Source organism: Sycon ciliatum, chromosome 12 (assembly GCF_964019385.1).
Source record: "Sycon ciliatum chromosome 12, ocSycCili1.1, whole genome shotgun sequence".
NCBI classification, from domain to species: Eukaryota; Metazoa; Porifera; class Calcarea; order Leucosolenida; family Sycettidae; genus Sycon; species Sycon ciliatum.
This window is the reverse complement of record NC_088654.1, coordinates 25,978,368-25,998,958: the sequence shown is the minus strand read 5'-3', so window position 1 is coordinate 25,998,958 and position 20,591 is coordinate 25,978,368. Positions and strand designations below refer to the sequence as shown.

The 20,591-nt window shown below is 47.4% G+C and overlaps 1 protein-coding gene across 2 annotated transcripts in view; it reads left to right on the top strand.

Annotated features, from left to right (window-relative positions):
* The first annotated feature begins 17,266 nt into the window (after positions 1-17,266).
* The window catches only part of LOC135828416 (complement receptor type 2-like), a 47,613-nt gene continuing 44,288 nt past the window's right edge, over positions 17,267-20,591 (top strand). For both annotated transcript variants that reach the window (XR_010555660.1, XM_065340866.1), the window contains exon 1: positions 17,267-17,565. The gene's annotated coding sequence lies outside the window, so the exon portion shown is untranslated. The remainder of the gene's footprint in view (positions 17,566-20,591) is intronic.

The following is a 20,591-nucleotide window of genomic DNA, read 5'->3' as shown; positions in this document are numbered from 1 at the left end:
ACAGGTCAATGTCCACCCACGCCATTTCGGACGCCCAGGTGTGCCGGCACAAGCGGCAGATGAAGCAGCCCTTGGCGTGCACCGACGCAATGCGCTTGGACTCGGGCACCAGCTCCCGGATGCGCCCATACTCTATATCATACAACTCGCATATGTGCCGCATCACCACCTCAAACTGTTTACTGTGCATGACCTGTGGCGTCTTGCGAGCGCGTGATGGCTTGCCAGCCGGACCGTACAGCAGCTGGCTCATTTCCCAGCGCCTGTAATCCTCTACACGCTGACGTTCTCGAGCCACGGTTCCGAACTTCTCCAGGTAGTCTCGACGGAAGCCGTTCTCCTCGCGAGGAGGCTCCTCATCTCGCCTGTAGTCCTGTTCCGTGCGACGTGAGCTGTTGTTGTCTACGTCCTCATCGTAGTCGCGGCTCTGGCGACCATAACCACTGTCATCTCTGTCGCCATTGCTACGCCTGTCATCGCGGTGCAGGTCATTGCCAATTCGGAACCTTATGTCCGCCATAACTACCTTCGTCCGATTCAAAACAAAGGAGGCAAATGCTGCTTGAATGCAGCTTCTCAATAAAGCTTTTTGCCGCCCCAGCTACTGGCCTACTGCGCGTTTCTTCAGTGTTCCGACATCAGGCACTGCTAGTGCTACTGGCGTTGCATAACAGGCTACCGCGACGGATGCAGAAGAAGAGGATGAACTTGAACAACTCGCACAAAGTCTCCGAAAACAACAATTCAATACTATCCCTCTCAAACACATGTTCAGACTCACAATGTTATGTTTTCATTTTGAGAATGAGTGATAATATTTTGCAGCTTTCCCCATATCGATATCATGCATGCAATGATCGATCAAACCAATGAACATTTTTTATTCGCAATAATCATTATTTTTAAAAAAAAATTATGCACAAAGTACTCCTCTTTTTCTGCACAGTACAGTGCGTACACGTACGTACGTACACATCTAGCTATATCTGTACGCGGATCTGTACGATGCCGGCCGGGTTGTAGCTTGGCTAGCTAGGCTGGCTGGTGTTGCCACGGTCGTGACGTCGCCATGGCAAATAATAATGGTAAGGCCAAAACAAATAATGACCTTGTTTCCGGTCGCCCGACCGGGCCACTTTTTCCCAAATTCTGAAACTTTTTTTTGGTCCGAAATGTATACAAACGGTGGCAATGCCATGTGTGCAAGTGCACTCAACGAGTCATAACTCAGTCAAATCTCAACCGAATTCCAGAATCGAAACACCTACAAGGTAGCAGAGGTTCTCAGCTGTCGGCTCGAAAACCTCCGGGGTCGATACGAGCTAGAATAACAGAGCTGGAAGGACTCGAACTGTTTGCTTGATTTCTCAGAATGTACGAAAACAGGAATACACCCCATGCTGTACAAGAACAGTGAGTCAGTCAACTTTGACATTGATTCTTGCCATGATATATGTACAATGTACATGTGTAGGTGCTCTTGTCCATCAATACCACAACGATTGAGGAACCAAAAAAAAAGTATCCAAAAAGAGTTTCATTCCGGCCGACCGAGTCTCCTTTTTGAGGGGTTGCCGACCGGAAACAAGCCTATTTTTTGTTTAGGCCTAAGAAATGGCACTTCACCCGATTTTTTCAAATCGCGTTTTTCCTAGTTCATCATAGGGTTTGTAGTACCGTACTGGCAATATATGTTGCCGCAGTGAGGCCATGAAGCGTTACATTGGCACATGTTTGCCGCACGCAGGGCGTTACATGCAAAGTCGCACAGGAGCCGTTACACAGGTTTCTATATTGCCGCAGTCCTTTTTTTGCTATTGCCGCATCACTCTTTTGCTATTGCCGCATCATTTTTTTGCTATTGCCGCATCATTTTTTGCAAACTGCAATGAAAAGATCGCCGCACCCCGCCGGACGCGCGTTACGAACTCAACGAAAATTTGTCGCACTAGCCTGGTCGCGAGTTACGCCGCACCCCCCTGCGTTACGCGTTACGCGGCAACTAGTACGGTAGTTTTTTTTGTTTGTTTTTTTGACAACTGTCGACACTGCATTTATTCGCACAGCAGAAAAGCAACCAACAGAAAATCACGGAGTCATAACAAACAAAACAAGATCATCGGATAATAAAAAGTGTGGCTAGACATGGCTACTCCGCAAGAGTCTCAGTCACGCAACTGACAGTCGTTGACTGCCAGCACAACAGGAGTGGCAGCATCCAAACGACTGCGGTAGGGAGAAGCACGGTGACCACGGAGGCTCATGTTGCAGGATCTAACCAAAGCAAAGGAGACAAGAGAGCGGATCCAGGACATGACGGAGGAGTAGGGTTCATGCCGCTTCTCCGAAACCATATGGCCAAGACGCTTCAGGAAAGCGTGGGCTACCTTGCCGCACCCACCAGATGCACTGAATACCAGTGGGAGAAAGGAAGCATGCTCCACCTCCCTGACGCGTTCTTCGTAGGCCCTTCTCTTCTGCTGTTCGTGCTTGGCATAGGTGGACGCGGGAGTTGAGGAAGTGTTCGAGCGCGCATGAGGGTTAAAAACCCGAACATCACAGAACGTGCGCTCAAAACGACTTCCCCAGACACCAGATGCCGCCACATCAAGACGAGCACCATCTTCCAAGATGGCAGAGCGATACCGGAGCCTTTCACCCTCCAGGGGCTGCAGAGGAGGTTCTATCTTCACATCCGTTGCCACTTCACGCAGTAGGTCGGCTGTCAGGTCGCGGATCGTGTTATGGCGGAGAGCCGGGTATCCACCAGTTGGGCACGAAAGAGCATGGCTGGTGTTAAATGCCTTGCCACACACACAAGTGGATGGCAGGCGGGGAGGGACCCAGCCGAACCGCAGACAGAGTGCGTCTCTGAAGGCGCCTTTGTGGAGGACAAACCCGAACTGCTTCAGGGGCCGGCAAGTGAGCCAGTTGGACGCTCCTTTCTCGGCCGCCATCCTCAGGGTTCAATATTGTAGTAGTAGGGAGGTTTAGTCCCACGTAATCCGTGGGTACTTTACGTGGGTGTACCACGTGATACTCAGTGACCCACGTACAGACGTTTTCTGATTCACGACATACCGTGTATGGAGGCTCACCCACGTTCCGCCAGAACGTGGGTGAAAATCAGAATGGAGCGCATTGTGCGAGCTGTGAGGGTGCTCAGCTGAAGGAGTTTCCGAAGCACGAAATCAAAATATTGGATGAGCTTCTTAGGCCGGGGTAGCTTCGTCTTTGACCAGGTTTTGGCCTTTAGCTTCATGCTTTTGTTTGTTCCGTGTGACTAAACCGTGACAACATTGCAACGTGGGTGCCCTTCATCCACTTTACGTGGATCACCCACGTACGCGTTTCCGTTACGTGGGAACTAAACCTCCCTAGTATCAGGCCTGGTTGTCTCTAACCGTGACTCCGACCGCCTATCGTAATGGATAGCCGCCTGGAGTCTTGGGCTAGCTGCTAGTGCTAGGCATCAAGTCTGTATGCTCCTTGCAATGAAAGTAACAGTTGCGATGTTTTGTACAAGTCCGAAGATCCTTGAATTTTTTTATTGCTTTTTCGGATGAATTGGGTGGACCATCCTGGACGAAAAGTCGTACGACCATGGTCGTAGTGGTCGTACCGTGTGTGACGCCCCTGAGTATAGTCGCTTCTTGTAGAGCTAGAGGTGGGTACTCAGATTGTTAGATTGACAGCATGAAACAGAATATGTGTGAACTATAACAAGGTTTATCTAGTATTGGGTAATACTTATAAATGGGTACTCGTATGAGTCGTATCACCATGATCACACACAGGGTCATATCTGAGAAAATTTTATTGAAATCCACAGTGATCAGGTGACAGGATCGCTGTAAAAATAATTGTAGCCTGCAGGCTGCAGCTAGCTAGCTGCAGGCGGCGCGGGCACGGTGGCCGCGCAGCAATGGTCAAACGGCACTTGGCGAACTTGGCTGTATCAAAAGCAACTGGACCGGATGGCATCTCTGCTTGTGTGCTCAAGATGTGCTCAATGATTTGAACTGTTACTCGCAGACCCACTGGCAAAGCTCTTTGCCCTCTGCTTCTTAGCCGGTGTGCAACCTGGGGAAACTTGCCCATGTAGTCCCGGTTCACAAGCGGTCCTCCAGATCCTTGGCATCTAACTACCGACCAATATCACTGCCAACGATCATGTCGAAATTCATGGAGGGCATTGTAAACACGCAACTGGTCAACTACCTAGAGAAGCATGAGGTGTTGCCAAACAGCCAGTTTGGATTCCGACATGGTAGAGGAACTGCAGATATCTTAACGGCTCTCCAACATGAATGGGTTCACACCATTAGTACTGGCGGTTGTGTCCGGGCCAGGTCCTCGCCGTGGATGTTGCCGGTGCGTTTGACTGGGTATCGCACACAGGAGTGATGTACAAAGCAAAGCAGACCGGCGTCGATGGACGCCTGCTTGTATGGCTACAGGACTACCTCACCAACCGAAACATCCGCGTTGTGCTTGGAGACCAGACTTCAGATGCTCAACCAATACAGGCTGGTGTCCCCCAAGGCAGCATCCTAGGACCCAGCCTCTTCCTTTTATACACCTGTGACATTGAACAATGTTTAACTCCAGGAATGCAGTTGAGCAGCTTTTGCAGACGACACCACACTCTACAGCTTAGTACAGCCAACTGACGATCTCCAACAGTCCACTGCCTCCCTCCAAGGGTCCCTCAATAGTCTTGAGGAGTGGGGCCGCAAATGGCGCATCTGCTTTGAGCCAGCCAAGACACAGCGCATGACTCTACATTGCAAGCACGTTCCCCCCTGCACTCCACCAGTCGCCTTTGGAAGTGAAGCACTCCAGGAGACAGATACCCTGAAGCTGCTGGGAGTCATGCTCGACCCTACTCTCTCCTACAGAGCGCACACTCGCAGTGTTGCACTGTGCGCCTCCCAAAGGCTGGGTTTCCTACGAAAGGCAGCACCCATCCTGGACGACCATGGTCGAGTGGCAGTCTACAAGGGATTCGTGCGACCCCTACTTTAATATGCCCCACTGGTCTGGTCGAGCGCAGCTGCAACCAACATGGCCCAGCTGGACAAGATTCAGCAAGGTGCCCTGCATTTCCTGGGACCTGGAACCATCCTCCAAAGTCTTCAGCTTCGCCGGATGGTGGCAGCCCTGTCATACTTGTACAAGTCGCACTACATTCCAGGGCCTCTCCAGGTAAAGGCCATGCTGCCACCAACCAAGCTCCCTGCCGTAGCTAGCATGTGCACACGGCAAAAACGTCAGACGCACCATGGCTTCCAGCTGAAGTGGACACCCCTCGCACAGCCCCTGACTACCTCCTGCGATCCTTCCCCTTCTTCGCCATCACACCCTGGAACAACCTGCCTGCGAACCTCCTGCTTCACGAACCTCATTCAAGACGCCTCCAAACCTTCAAGGTCAACGTATGTAAGGATCTAATCCGAAAAAGATGGCTGTGGTCCACAAAGTACCTGTGACGATGATATTGAGACCCATTTAGTATCTACCTTTCTACTAGTACTTGCTTGTTATGATTATTGTTTTCTTTTTTCTTTTTCCTTTCTGGTTTAGTTATTACACGTGTATTTATATTATTTGGTGCAATACTAGCGCCCCTTTCTCGCACCAAATTTTTGCTACTTGACCATGCACCCCCCCCCCATTTTTTCGATGCCAGGTTGCAACACTAACGCCGAGACCCCTGGTCGGTCGAGTTGCTCCCTGTACATCGGCACGTCGTCCCTACATCCCCTGTGTCTTGTTTTGTGTTTGTCTCCACATGTCTCTTTGTAGGGCTGTGTTCCCAATAAAAATAAAATAAAATAAAAAAATAAAAAGGTCACAGATTCACAAGTGACTTTTGTATAATTATAATTAATTAAACCTTGGTTCTCCATCTGAGTCCATTCATTTACAGTATGTTGTAGTCTTTTGGACGATGAGTCGACTGGTTTTGGTTCGAAAAGGCTGCGATGCAGCGTTCGGCCCGCATTCCCAAACGAACGCGGGTGAGTAAGAGGTCACGTGCTCATGCATACACCAGAGAAAGACCAAGGAACTACAAGTAAATAGTTAGTTAGTTACGCTATACTGTCCACTAACACCACCAGTTACTAAACAATCAGCTCATGCGATAACATAATTGCACGCCACTGACCGGCGGTAGTACTGACGTCACGTCAGTACTACCGTCGGCCAGAGTCGTGCAATGTTATCGCATGAGCTGATTGTTTAGTACTGAACTGGTGGTGTTAGTATAGTGGACAGTATATTATTATTATTAAAAAATTATTATTATTCTCGTATCCGACCCGAATGGGACTCACGACGGCAGAATTAACTGTGAGCATGTGTGTGTGTGTGAGAGTGGGAGAACGAAATGAAAAAGAAAAGAAGAGTCTTGTAATAAAGGTCAAATTTAAGAAGAGCAGTACTAGACTAAATGGCTGAGCAGATGTTACTCCATTGTTTTCTGTCGCGGGCATACATGTAGCTGCCGAGATCACGGAGGCAGCTGGGCTCAAAAATACAGATAGGTGTGAGGCGGACAGTATAGCGTAACTTGTAGTTCCTTGGTCTTTCTCTTTTGTACAGTGTAGCGTAACTAACTAACTTGTAGTTCCTTGGTCTTTCTCTTTTTTACAATTAACATACTGTACATGTATGGACCGATCGCGGTCATCCGTGCTTTTTAAGAACGAAACGGCGCTTTTAGTTTTAGTGACATTTTGCACACAAATCCCCATCTACTTGTAGTACTGAGGGCGCAGTCACCCAGTTTCACTTCCACCGAAACTGGGTGACTGCGCCCTACTAGATGGGGATTGTGTGCAAAAAGTCACTAAAAGCGGCGTCTGCACCATGGTGGTTTGTGGCTCTTGTAAAAAAGAAAAGAAAAGAAAGATGGAAGACGAAGAAGAAGAAGCGTGGGAATCCGGCGGCAATGCCGGGCTGGGATGTAAGTCCAACCGATTGCTCGTGCTAGAGCTGCCACTGCTTGTTTGTAAGGGATTCATGTGTGTTGCCTTTTCCCATGTTCTCCTCCGACTGTACTCCCAGGACTATTATTACTATTAACAAACGAAGGTAAGTTTTGGGTCGCAAGTATCCACGCAAACACACATCCAGTCAAATAAGGCACTTGTCAAAAAGTATCCGAACGTTTTCGGTCCCTTCTCTTCAAGGATTGTACAGGGAATGGCTCAAGTTGGAAAGACTAAAACTTATATAGCGTAAAGATAGTGAGATACCAACACTCGTGACAAGGTGGAAAATTATCAAGTTCAGAACGACACAAAACTCGAAGGAAAATGGGTTACGCGAAGCCAAGTGAAAATACGGACTGGTGAGGACGCACGTACAACGACAACGGAAGTGACAACAACCGTGAATATTCGACAACGTGGTAGACCGCGAAAACGAACCTCTACATCGGACACCGGACAAGTTGGAGTAAGAAGCTTAACAGAAAACCGCAATGGAGGAGAAGTAGCTGAAAGGACACAGGGGCATCGCACACAGAACGGCCAGTGTCAGGAAACGTGGAAGGCCGCGGAAACAGACACGCGGAAACAGACAGAGACGGATAGTGGTGGTGCCGCGAAGAGGCGAGATGACGGGACATAGGAGGAGACAACACCCAACGGAGCTAAGAATCGCACCTCGTCAATCAAGCAACATCTGTCAGCCCGTATCAATTGTCGTGAGTTGTACAGTGATAATGTTTTCTTAATATTGTCACGTGGTAGATGTGCGTTGCATTTGGTGTTAGAAGCTTTGTATATCCGTAATAACAAGACGGCATCGTCTGTAGGTAGGCATCGGCGGCTAATGCTAGTGGCATATTCGCAGCAAACTGGCATTATGGGTGCTTTTGATGCCAACTACTGGACTAGCAGACGAGCGAAAACTGGTCACACGCGGCGTAGTCCGCAGCCGGCTGAGGCGTGGTGGCTTAGCGTCATCTGAATCATGGTCCCTATCTATTCCCACCTAGCTAGCTATATCCAGGACTCCTACACTCTACATAATTATGTACCCGTAGTTCAACATGGCAGGCTGTGTTGCTGCGCCGGTCAAAATGCAGTAACATTATTGTTGCAAGCCACTAACTTGGTTCGCGTTCTTGTCAGCTGCCGCTGCAGTAGGCGTAGTACTATTAAAACCCCGCCTGGTTCGCGTCCGCTTATCAAGAGCAGGCAAAGGTAACTAGTACCTGTCCGCTGATGCGGAACAAGCATCATTATCATCATCATGCAGCTCTTGACAAACCAGTGTACGTGTCACATGATCTGACACGCGAAGAGCAGGCCAAGCGTAACGATGTTTGGCCTACATTCCGCAAGCTCCGCCAACAGAACTTTCGTTGGACGCTTCCCAAGTACACTATCATGGTCAAGGAGAAACCAATGACCGACGAGGAGATCGCCCAGGTTGTATCGCAATCTGCATAGGGGCGTGACGGTGGTGCAGCGGAAATGGTGCGCTCCAACCCAACGAACAACTCATGTATGGGCGCATTGCCTCATCCAATGTGCACAGCAGCTCATGATGACAGCTCTTCCACCACGCTAAAATGTAAGTCTGCATACTCCCCGCATCTCAATTGACATTGCACCAAGCACTCACACTACCCAATGTGTTCCATTTGCACTCAGTTTTTCCCACATAAACATTTGCAGCCTCAGAAATAAATTACATGATATCGCCACACTATTGCATACCACTTCCCCTAGAATTGACATTCTCGCCATTACAGAAACTTGGTTAGACGCATCCTTTACTGCTGCCGTCCTCCACATCCCCGGTTATATCTTCTATAGACGAGACAGGCAAAATGGCAGGGGTGGTGGTGGTGGTGGTGGTCGGGGGGGTTCTACGTACATGATCATATGAGTCCATTCGCGTGCAGAAGTCGTTCTCCAGTCCACACTTGAATGTGTCAGATGGTGCCTGTGGTCAGCGCCCAGGTCGATCCATGGTCTTTGGCTGCATATACCGGCCTCCTGATTCCCCAGTCAACTTCTGGAATGAGCTCGAAGATGAAGTTGATGACATCTCTAGCTTCATGGACATGCTACCCCTACTACATGTACTAGTATACTTTAATGTTAAAGGGGAAGTTAAGGCAAAAATTAAAATTTCACCAGTTGTAGTCTTCGGGGTGCTGAGTCGAATGGTCTTGGTCCGAGAAAGCTGAGACGCTCCCTTCCTACTTGAATCCCAATCGAACTCGCGCACTTCCACCGAAACTGGGTGACTGCGCCCTACGAGATGGGGATTTGTATGCAAAATGTCACTAAAAGCGCCATTTCGTTCTTATAAAAGCACGGATGACCGCCATTGGCCCATATGTTGTGCTCTTTTGGACGCTGAGTCGACTGGTTTTGGTCCGAAAAGGCTGCGATGCAGCGTTCCTCCTTTATTCCCAATCGAACATGGTTGAAGAAGCGGTCACGTGCTCCTGGGTGCCAAAATCACCTGGTCACCACGCCAGCAGGCGACAACTTTCACACCAAGGTTCAACTCGAGTGACAGGACTGCACCCAAAAAAGGTCAAAACAGGCTGTAAGTTGTACCCTGCAGGCACGGTGACCAGGTGACTGGTGTACGCAGGAGCACGTGACCGCTTGTTCGACCATGTTCGATTGGGAATTAGGGGCGAACGCTGCATCGCAGCCTTTTCGGACCAAAACCAGTCGACTCAACGACCAAAAGACTATAACATATGGGCCAATCGCGGTCATCCGTGCTTTTATAAGAACGAAATGGCCCTTTTAGTGACATTTTTCATACAAATCCCCATCTAGTAGGGCGCAGTCACCCAGTTTCGGTGGAAGTGCGCGAGTTCGATTGGGATTCAAGTAGGAAGGGAGCGTCTCAGCTTTCTCGGACCAAGACCATTCGACTCAGCACCCCGAATACTACAACTGGTGAAATTTTAATTTTTGCCTTAACTTCCCCTTTAATGTTCTCAATCCGCCAAACATCAGCAACCACAACCAGCTCCAGGATTTCCGCGACAATGCAGTAGGCCTTGGCGGATAATGCCGGCAGAAAAACTGGCAGAATTCGGTACTTTTTCTGGTAAGTTTCATGATGTTTGGTATGTGGATAAAGAAATGGAGCAGAATTCGAGGAATTCCTCGCCATAAGGTTTGTATGGTTCTGCCAATTTCGGTGCAAAAAAAGCAGAATCTGCCACCTTTTCGAGCATTATCCGCCAAGGCCTACAATGCAGGACTCCGCAATGTTATACTCTCACCAACTAGACTACCCAGTGACACCTGCATTGATCTCGTACTCCTCCCCAGTCATCTCCCCACTATCCGACGATCCCTTCTTACCAGCCGTCAGATCCGTAAACCATCAATCAGAGCTCTTGAACCCAATGGCTTTGGCCCTGACTTCTTGCAGTCTCTTTCCTCGCGTGACGTTAGTGACATGACCCAAGATGAGCTGACCCAGTACTGGACTGCCACCCTCCATGCCACCTTTGAGAAGCACTGCCCCATGAAATCAGTTTCCAACTCCACGCATCCACCGCCGTCACCTTGGATGACACCTGAGCTCCGCGCATTGCTGCTTAAATGCAAACACCTGCACAGGAAGTGGCGCAAGCATCCTAATGATGAGCGTCTTCGACAAGAATTCCGTGCTGCCAGATAGGGTCCAGCGGATAATGCCGTCATTATTCGGCATTATACGACTATCCGAGCATCAGGGCATTATGGAGCATTAGAAAGGAACAAAACGAGCATTATGTGAGGTTTGAGCGGCATAACGAATTTCATAGTGGATAATATCGGGAAATCCCAGGTTTTTGGCAACAATCGGCAACATCTCATGATCGTGAGATGTTGTTTGATGATTGGTTTTGGCCATGAAACTCTGAGTAACAACGAAACAGCCCTATTTTACTCCTTTTGTGTACCTCTTGCGTACTACGCTCCGCCCATTCCGGGCATTTGAGCACTGTGCATTGTACCGGCGCATGACTTTGTGATTGTGTACACACGTAACACCTTTAGCACTAACGCTACATAACTAACGTTATTGCTACATAAAAACGTTATGATTGTAGCGATGTGGTCAGGTAAATGTACAAGCCATTTGTGAAGCATGCCCAACCGAGGCCGAGGCAATTGCGCAAGTGACACAAATCCGGAGAAATTATTTACGAGGTTTCTTTTACTTTTAGAATAATGGAGAGCTATGGAGGAGACATACGTGATGTGAATATCAAACAGACGAAGAACAGTTTTCTAGTTGTGCCAGAGGCTCTGGCGATAGCATCTCTAGCGATACTGAAGTAGACACTAATGCATTGCTAAATTTGGACCAGGATGAAGGAGCGGCTATAAACAGAAAGAGCTCGTTCCAAAATAACTGCCTTTGCAGAGTCCAGCTCAGTAGGTTCGAAAAGAACTAGAATTTCTCATGGACTCAGTACCAAGTTGATTGCTCAGCACCGCCTGTCTTACTTTCCTGATGAAGCACGTACAGTTAGTTGTGGACGGTTGTAATGCCTACAGTCAAATGCTACAGTCAAATGCTATCAGAAAGGAAGAGTATTGTGGCAAGCCATACGTCTACACACCATCTCAAAGAGAAGATGAGAGCACAAGCGAAGGATGTAGAGTGGCAAAAATAACTTCTGACCACGTGTTTTCAGGATTTCCGCAAATGGGAGGGCTCTCCATCTGAGATCGGATCTCAGGAGCTGGCCTCACGTCTGGTGTTTCAGATGAAGACATTATTCACAGAGTGGACGCAGTGACAGCTTGTCTGCAGGCAGGAATACTATGTGCCAAGATTAACTTCATCCCAACAATGAATGACTACCTGCAATAATGGTTTCATCTCTCACTACATGGATAATTAGGGGAGGGATTTGATACACCGACTATTCTGCCACAACCCTGCATCAAAGTATTAGTTGGAATGGAGAGCAATCAATGGAGAAGTGATCATGTCTTATAGTGCTAAGAAGTAGTGGAGCTCGTGAGAGATAAGGTGGCAACTTCAGATGCAGATCGACGATATGCATAATTTCCTGGAAGTTTGACAATGTGCAGACTTTCTTCCATTTTTGTCCCAAACCAAGAGCATTATAGCCCTTGCTGAAGCATTATAATCAGCATTATAAGGCAGTTTTTGGAGCATTATGGTTAGCATTATACGAACATTTTCGGAGCATTATCCGCTGGACCCTACTGCCAGACGCGCTGGAACTCTTCTCAACCGTAGGCTGAGAGAAGCTTATTACATCCGCCAGTTCTCATCGAATGCCGCAAACGCACATGCTCAGTGGAAAGTACTGAACCGACTCCTAGGTCGCCATAAGCTCCCAGCTACTCTTCCCGTCGACCCGTCTGCCCTGACCACGGTATTTGAAGCGCAGGTCACCAGCCCAGACTCCTCTACTTCAGCTGCCAAACGACCCGCTGGGCCACCAATCCAGCGAGCCTTCATATCCTTCAAGCCAGTCTCTGTAAACACCATCTCCAGTGTGCTCAGAAAACGTGGAAGGCTACCGGCTCCGATGGGCTACTACCAGTCCTCCTGAAGAGTAACCATGAGTACATTGCTAGTTCCCTCACTACTATCGTCAACGAGTCTCTTCAAAAAGGACAATTCCCCACGGGCTTCAAAGCAGCAGACATCTGCCCAGGGTTCAAGAAAGGAGAGCGCACCCATGCAACCAATTACCGTCCAATATCCCTATTGCCTGTGGCATCGAAGATACAGTATTGGAGCGCGTTATCTACGAACAGCTGCAGACATATATTCAATCTGAGCCTGACCTTTTACCACCTGAACAATTTGCATACCGGCGTTCCCACTCCTGCGAGGATGCTCTCACCCTCTGTGTCGATCGTTGGCACAGGTGTCTAGATAAAGGCCAGTGCGTAGCAGCTGCATTCCTTGATCTAAGTAAAGCGTTTGACTGTGTAGATCACACACTTCTAGTCTCTGAACTATTTTGATTTTGGCCTTGGAGACACAGTTCTCTCCTGGTTCCAGAGCTACCTGGCTGACCGAACCCAGAGAGTCGTAACTCCCCAGTCTTCCCCAGGTGAGCCATACTACTGCACCCGTGGCGTCCCACTAGGGTCCGTCCTGGGACCACTACTATTCACGATTTACACCCGCTCCCTGCCCTGCCATGTTAAGCAGTCGACTACGCTGCTGTATGCAGATGATACTACACTATACGCTGCCAATGCATGCGCAGAGCAAGCCGTAGTTACCTTGGAAAGAGACATTGCTAACGTTGCCTATTATCTCTCTGAGCGTGGTCTCAAACTCAATACCGCAAAGACGCAGTACATGCATATCCGTACTCCGACCACTCCCGCTGGCCGCCCCCTAATGCTCGACGGTATTAGTATTTCCTCGGCTTTGAGCGTAAAATTACTACTAAAATACCTTGGCCTGATCATCGATGAACATCTATCCTTTAAACTACAAGTTGCAGCCCTCCGGAAGAAAGTTGGTGCTAAGCTAAGTACCATGTACAGAACACGTCGCCTCCTGACCACCCGAGCTAAACGTACGTTCTACTTATCCTTCATACAATCCACTCTTGAGTATGCGAGTAATGCATATGACTGTACACTTGATACGTCGGCAGTACGTGTAATATATTATTTAATCAGAAGTAGGTGATCAACTGAACAGGCAGTGAACCCAAAGTAAACTTCTAACTACAGTTGATGGTGTGAGAGTGTGCAAGTGATACTGGTGTGAAGCATGCCAGAGTTATAACGCAAGTAACATCAATGCACACTGTAGCTGATAGTGCTGCCCCTGTCTCACAGTGGCATGCATGTGCATGCAGTCATACACACAACTGCTAATAAATGATCAGCAACAGTGCCGGCATGAAGGCGACACTATAATTATATCTATCACTAGCACCAATCAAGTCCTACATTCACACCAAACTCAGTCACTGTCACTTGACACCATATCACACTGTCTTCGCACCACAGAATATGATAACCTGATCAAGATCAGTAAACGTGCATTACGGATAGTGTTTGGTTACCCCTCGTCCTCCCATTCAGCCCCAATTCTCGCACGCTTCTCTTTAATGCCAATTTCAGTCCGCTTCAGTTTAAAATTGTACTCAGTTGTTTTCCGTTGCGTCCTAGGCCAGACCAGTGCCCTTCTTCAAGACCTCTTTGTACTTCGCTCTTCAGCAGCTAACACTTTGCAATGTCGGACCCGCCTTCACTCCTCCAATAGTCTTGTTTTACCCCGAGTTTATTCACGCTACGGTCTGTTTTCTCTCTCTTATTTGGCTGCAGACAGATGGAATAGTGCTCCATCTGATATCCGCACTGCTGCATCGCCATCCCTATTTCGCTATGCATTACTTTCATTCTTAGGGTACCCCGTAAGAAGACCTTGAGTCTGTGGGGACTGCCCTATTAAAATATGAATAATTAATAATAATAATAATAATAATTGTAGAAAGGAAAAAGACATTATGGATACGAGTTAAGAGTAACTCTCCATCACTGTAACATGATACTTTATACAGTCAGAAAGTGCAATAACTAGGCACAAAACTGACAGAGTACTGAGACATTCGACATCCTGACACCTAGCTTCAACACATCTCCGTAGCGCGGTACTCTGTCAGTTTTGTGCCTAGTTATTGCACTTTCTGACTGTTTAGAATCAACTCGTAAAAACTCCAAGTCAATCTCCCATTGACACAAACCTCGTTTATTCAACATCCAATATCCTATCCTATCCTATCCAATAAAAAACTTAGCCCGGAAGGAAAAATGCATATTTTTTTAGGATGCATATTTTCAGTCCGGTTTTTTACATCATATTCTGTGATAATCAAGGAATCACATCCCAGTAAAATCTCAAAATTGACCCCTGAAGCCAATGTGACCCTTTTCTCGTGTGGGGGCTCATATATGAACTGTCTCACAAAATATGCGGAAATATGCGCAAGCATATTTGGGGGGGGGGGGGAATAATAATAATAATTTAAAAGTTCTGTAGATCGCAATTCTAAAATAATAATAATAATTATTATTATTACCTTCTAATAAGTAAACAGTTTCCTCTGAGACAAAAATGCGATAATACTCATAAAAAGGACACACTTCAGGCTCATTACAAACATCTTGAAATTTTTTGTCTTCACAAGTATACTTTCAAGCCTTCTCGTCAGGTGAAATACTGGCAAGGGAAAAGGAACAGGAACAGTGGATTAAATACAGTACCCTAGTAAAAAGTAGTGGTTGCGACTTCGGCGATGATTTGTAAGAAAGGGTTTGCTCCCCACACCGGAGCTCGCGCTATTCCGCCGACTTTACTTGACACTTGACTGACTCACGACTGCCATCCAGAGCACACGAGAAGTCCATCGAACCTTCGACTCGGCAAACCTGCAAGAAAGCACCACTCCCTGCTCAATACACAGTGTTTCGGGGAATTCACCCCTCATCAGTTGAGCTTGAGTAGGCTGAGGAAGATTGTGCCTGAAGAGCACCACTTATAATTATATAGTGCTCTCCAGGCACAAACATCACCAGGGATACAAACTTACAGAGACGCTCCGTTTCCAGCGCGACAAACACCTCGTGAACACCAGATAGCAGCGTGAGTCAGTGTCGCTCCTGGACGGTGAGGCAGACGTCGAGGACCCTCGGTCATTCGCAACGCTGTCACCTCCAAACCAACTAGTCGCAAGCCCGCGCTGGGCACAGCAGTACGAAGTAGTGGTTGCGACTTCGGCGATGATTTGTAAGAAAGGGTTTGCTCCCCACACCGGAGCTCGCGCTATTCCGCCGACTTTACTTGACACTTGACTGACTCACGACTGCCATCCAGAGCACACGAGAAGTCCATCGAACCTTCAGTTAGTAAAATAATAATAATAATAATAGGTGGTAAAACAGCGCAAAAAAGAAGATAGCTAAAGATAGTCCAGTGGTTGTCTCTTGTTGTCGCACTACATGTCACGCTTATTGAGTTTTCTCGCACTTGCACCTTTGTGTCATTATTGCAATTAAATTTAAGCGGCTCACCAAGCCGCTTACACGTTTGCTGCATCTGATGTTTCCAGTAGTGTTGATCATCTGGCATGGCGGAAATATCAAGATGACCTCAATTGGCAGAAAGCCGTGAAGATAGTGCTCACCATCCCACCCTCATCTGCAGCTCCTGAATGAGTATTCTTCTCTTCGAGTCGGCAATGTCATACCAGCAGCAATGTACATGTACATGTATATTGGAAGGTCACATCGAAGTTAATTAAGCCAATGCTGCAGTACAAGGAAACTGCAGGGAGTTGTGAGCTTACACCTGATGTCCATACTGCACAACGAGAGGCAGAACACAATGTCAGTAGTCTTGATTTTGTTTACCTCAACACATAAGTCCTGTTACATTTGCCGGACTGTCATACGCTGCAGCCGATTTTGAATTTATGACGTTCTTTACGATCCCTTTTAGTAGGCTTTTACCCACAATTTTCACTTCGGTTACGAGCATTACTAGAGTGCAGAAGGAGCATTCAAACTAGCATTATTTGCTGTAATAACGAGCAGTGCTGGAAGCATTATCAGTAAAAATAAACGAGCATTAGCCACCGATGCCTATCTATAGGGCCTTCCCTACCAAAATAATAAATCCTAGCAAGAGTTTTCGATTCTAGGTACAGTATTGGCACCTTCCTCCTATTGTAGATCCTGAATCCGGAACTCCCTTGGCAGGTCGTTGCTAGGATTTGACCAATCAGAGAAGCACCGTACCCTGGCATAATCAGTCGCCGGGTACGGTGTACCCATGTCCGTTAGGGCCTAGCCCCCAGGCGTACTACGTAGGTCTACGCTGGTGCACTGCCAAAATATGCACCAGTCGGCAGTGTTTTTTTTTAAATCTTGCCCGTATTTGGGCAGTGTTCGTAGCAGGGAGTAGTACAATACCCGGTATTGTACTACTCCCTGGTTCGTAGTGACCTGGTACTAGTACATAATCTGCCCTTTGGCTACATATATATACGGTGCACGACCTCGGGCTACGCCCTTGGGCATCAATCAGCCATCATGCCCTCCTTATCCGTACCATCAAGAGTAAAACTGTTTATCTACTCTTGAGTCTTGGTACCATGTGATATGATCTTCATGCTCATTATGATCATACACATAGTCATTCTTCGTTTCGCGTACGGGAAAGTCATTTGGATGGGCCAAAACGGCCAAAAAGGCCGTACGGGAAATAGTCCACTTTTTCCCGATGCGACGCATTTCCCATGCGATATGCGCGAAATGAAGTATGCATACTGTACATGTAGCTGAATCAGACTATACGAGATACGCACTGCACGCGGGTAGCCCGGAAAAAATCCCACAACACCATGTTGCCTCGTACCTTGCAGCGGCAGCTGAAATAAAAGCGGATGCAGTGGGCGGAAGAAGAAGCTCATTCGCTTCACTGTCTCCCCGAGGAAAGGTTACACTGCGTCGGCTGTCCTTGGCTACCGGTGAAGAATATTTTGTTGAACTGTCTTTGAAGGTGAGTTGTGAGTAGGATTGTTCTTGTAATGTTTGTATTATTGTATTTATGGACTCTCCACAGGCTTTATCTTAAACTCCCATAAATAAATAAATAGATAAAAAAACTTGTTAGGCCTCTCCTTGCGCATTGCAAGTAGAGAACCCACTGTTTGATACAGTTGAACATCGATTATCCGACCACCTCTGGGCAGACAACTGTCAGGCGGTGTTCAGATAAGGCAAATGTTCCGGATAAGAAAACACACTGTAAATACATGTACATTGTAAATAGAATAGAGTGCTACTTTTCAAAATTTTCGTATTTTTTGAATGGCTCACTACATGCACAGTGCGTACTCTACGGCACGTGCGCCCAAAAAAACTGTTACGGATAATCAAATGGTCGGATAGTCGATGTGCGGATAATCGATGTTCAACTGTATCTGCACTCTACAGCCTCCCATTATAATGGAACTCCCTACAATTAAATTTGTCTTTGGGAAATCCTCAAGAATATTATAATTATTTATTGACTTTTAATCTCTACTGCCACATCCGCACAGTAGCCCTTTCCCAAAGATGCTCGCCACTTTTTTCCGCAACTTTCCATTGTTCAGGAAAAAATCGAACTTTCGCAACTTCCTTCATTTTCGCGAACTATTTCGCAACTTTTCCACAACCTTGGCCCCATGGCATGGGGTCAAAAGGTCAAGTCACGGACTACATATTGGACGAATGCATACTCGCTCATTTCCCGCCTGCCTTCAGACTCATTTCAGAGAAACAGTAGATCAACGGTAGTTCCCTTTTCCTTGCACTGGAATGATGTACTGATATGGAGGATACATGCAACAGGCTACTGGCACTGTGTAAAGTGGTGGTTCACAGCAGGAAGGGGTGTACGAGTTTGCTGTTGCTGCCCTACTGCTATTTCTGCTCCTTTTTGTTTTGCACAAGAACTCTCCAATTTTAAGTTGCGATATTAGCAACTTTTGAGCTTTTCAGTCTGAAAATATGGATGCGATTTCAGCCGCTACTAGCACTTGTTTAGGCACGATTGCGAAAAGCCTATGCTGCGAAAATTATAGCATCTTTAGGAAAGGTCTACCGCATAGAGTCCTTGGCTACACAACATGAAACATATTCAAAGACCTACCCACAATATCTCACGGCAGACAATGGTGTGAAGGTGAAGAGGCCCGAAAGAGAGTGAGAGAGAGAGAGAGAGAGAGAGAGAGAGAGAGAGAGAGAGAGAGAGAGAGAAAGAAAGAGAGAGAGAGAGAGAGAGAGAGAGAGAGAGAGAGAGGGAGAAAGAGAGAGTGTGTGTCACGGCGATCCACAAAGTTAGTCTCAACTCTTAGCACTAGCTTGATGTAGTTACTTTCTAATCTAGTGGTCACCTTAACTTTCGGACGGGCCTACTGACTTTCAGGCACGAACTGACTTTCAGGCACGGACTGACTTTCAGGCACGCACTGACTTTCAGGCACGGAGTGACTTTCAGGCACGAACTGACTTTCGGGCACGTACTGACTTTCAGGCACGAACTGACTTTCAGGCACGGACTGACTTTCGGGCACGAACTGACTTTCAGGCACGAACTGACTTTCGGGCACGAACTGACTTTCAGGCACGAACTGACTTTCAGGCACGAACTGACTTTCAGGCACGAACTGACTTTCAGGCATGATCTGACTTTCAGACACGAGCTGACTTTCAGGCACGAACTGACTTTCGGGCACGAACTGACTTTCAGGCACGGAGTGACTTTCAGGCACGAACTGACTTTCGGGCATGAACTGACTTTCGGGCACGCACTGACTTTCGGGCACGAACTGACTTTCAGGCACGGACTGACTTTCGGACACGAACTGACTTTCAGGCACAAACTTACTTTCGGGCATGAACTGACTTTCATGCACGGACTGACTTTCAGGCACGAACTGACTTTCAGGCACGACCTGACTTTCAGACACGAGCTGACTTTCAGGCACGAACTGACTTTCGGGCACGAACTGACTTTCAGGCACGGAGTGACTTTCAGGCACGAACTGACTTTCGGGCACGAACTGACTTTCGGGCACGCACTGACTTTCGGGCACGAACTGACTTTCAGGCACGGACTGACTTTCGGGCACGAACTGACTTTCAGGCACAAACTGACTTTCGGGCATGAACTGACTTTCATGCATGGACTGACTTTCAGGCACGAACTGACTTTCAGGCACGATCTGGCCAAGAATTTGCTAAAACCACCCTTTGGTGCTATTTTGCCGAAAATGAGTTTTTGGCGGGAAGTTGGTCCCTGGCCATTGCACAAACATATGGTGAAGTCATGTGATTAGGCTCAAATTTTATATATTCATTGAAATATGACCCATCTTATTAAAGCTTTTAGTGCATAAGAATGCCAAAAGTAATTGATATTCACACTATATTTCGTATCTGAGGCTTCATACACCTGTCATACACCTTTCTGTGTAGAGAGAAACACTATTTTGCACAGCTATCCAGTATTCTACTATGTATGTTCCGAACAAATAATTAGGACATTGGCTCTGCTTGGTCTGGTGCTGGGCAGGTGACATCTCTGCTCTCTGGGTGTCAGTGCTGGTGAATCTGTTGGTGCAAGTACTTTGCACGTTGCTGTGAGATTCCAGCCGTCTGGAGCGTCACTGGCAGATGATCAGATGCCAGGCAGTAATACACTTTTGATAAAGGTCATGGGCCATGTTAGCTTCTTCAATATGAGCTCTGAGTGCATCAGTGTGCTTTTTAAGCAAGTTTCTGCCGTTCTTGCCCTTATGATCTGAGACTGCAGATCGAAACATACACCGCACACATTTTCTTTTGGTCTCATAATTATCACATCACTGCACTCACTAGATCACTGCTCCAAATTTTCAAGAATGTTGTGTATGCTGCTGGTCCTCCAGTTGGTAGTAGCACATGGCAGGTAAGTATTAGTTGGAGCTGGCCTGGGCAGCAGGCTGGGGAAGTCCAGTGATGTCACCATAGTGGTGGATGAACTGCCGGCCTGATGTC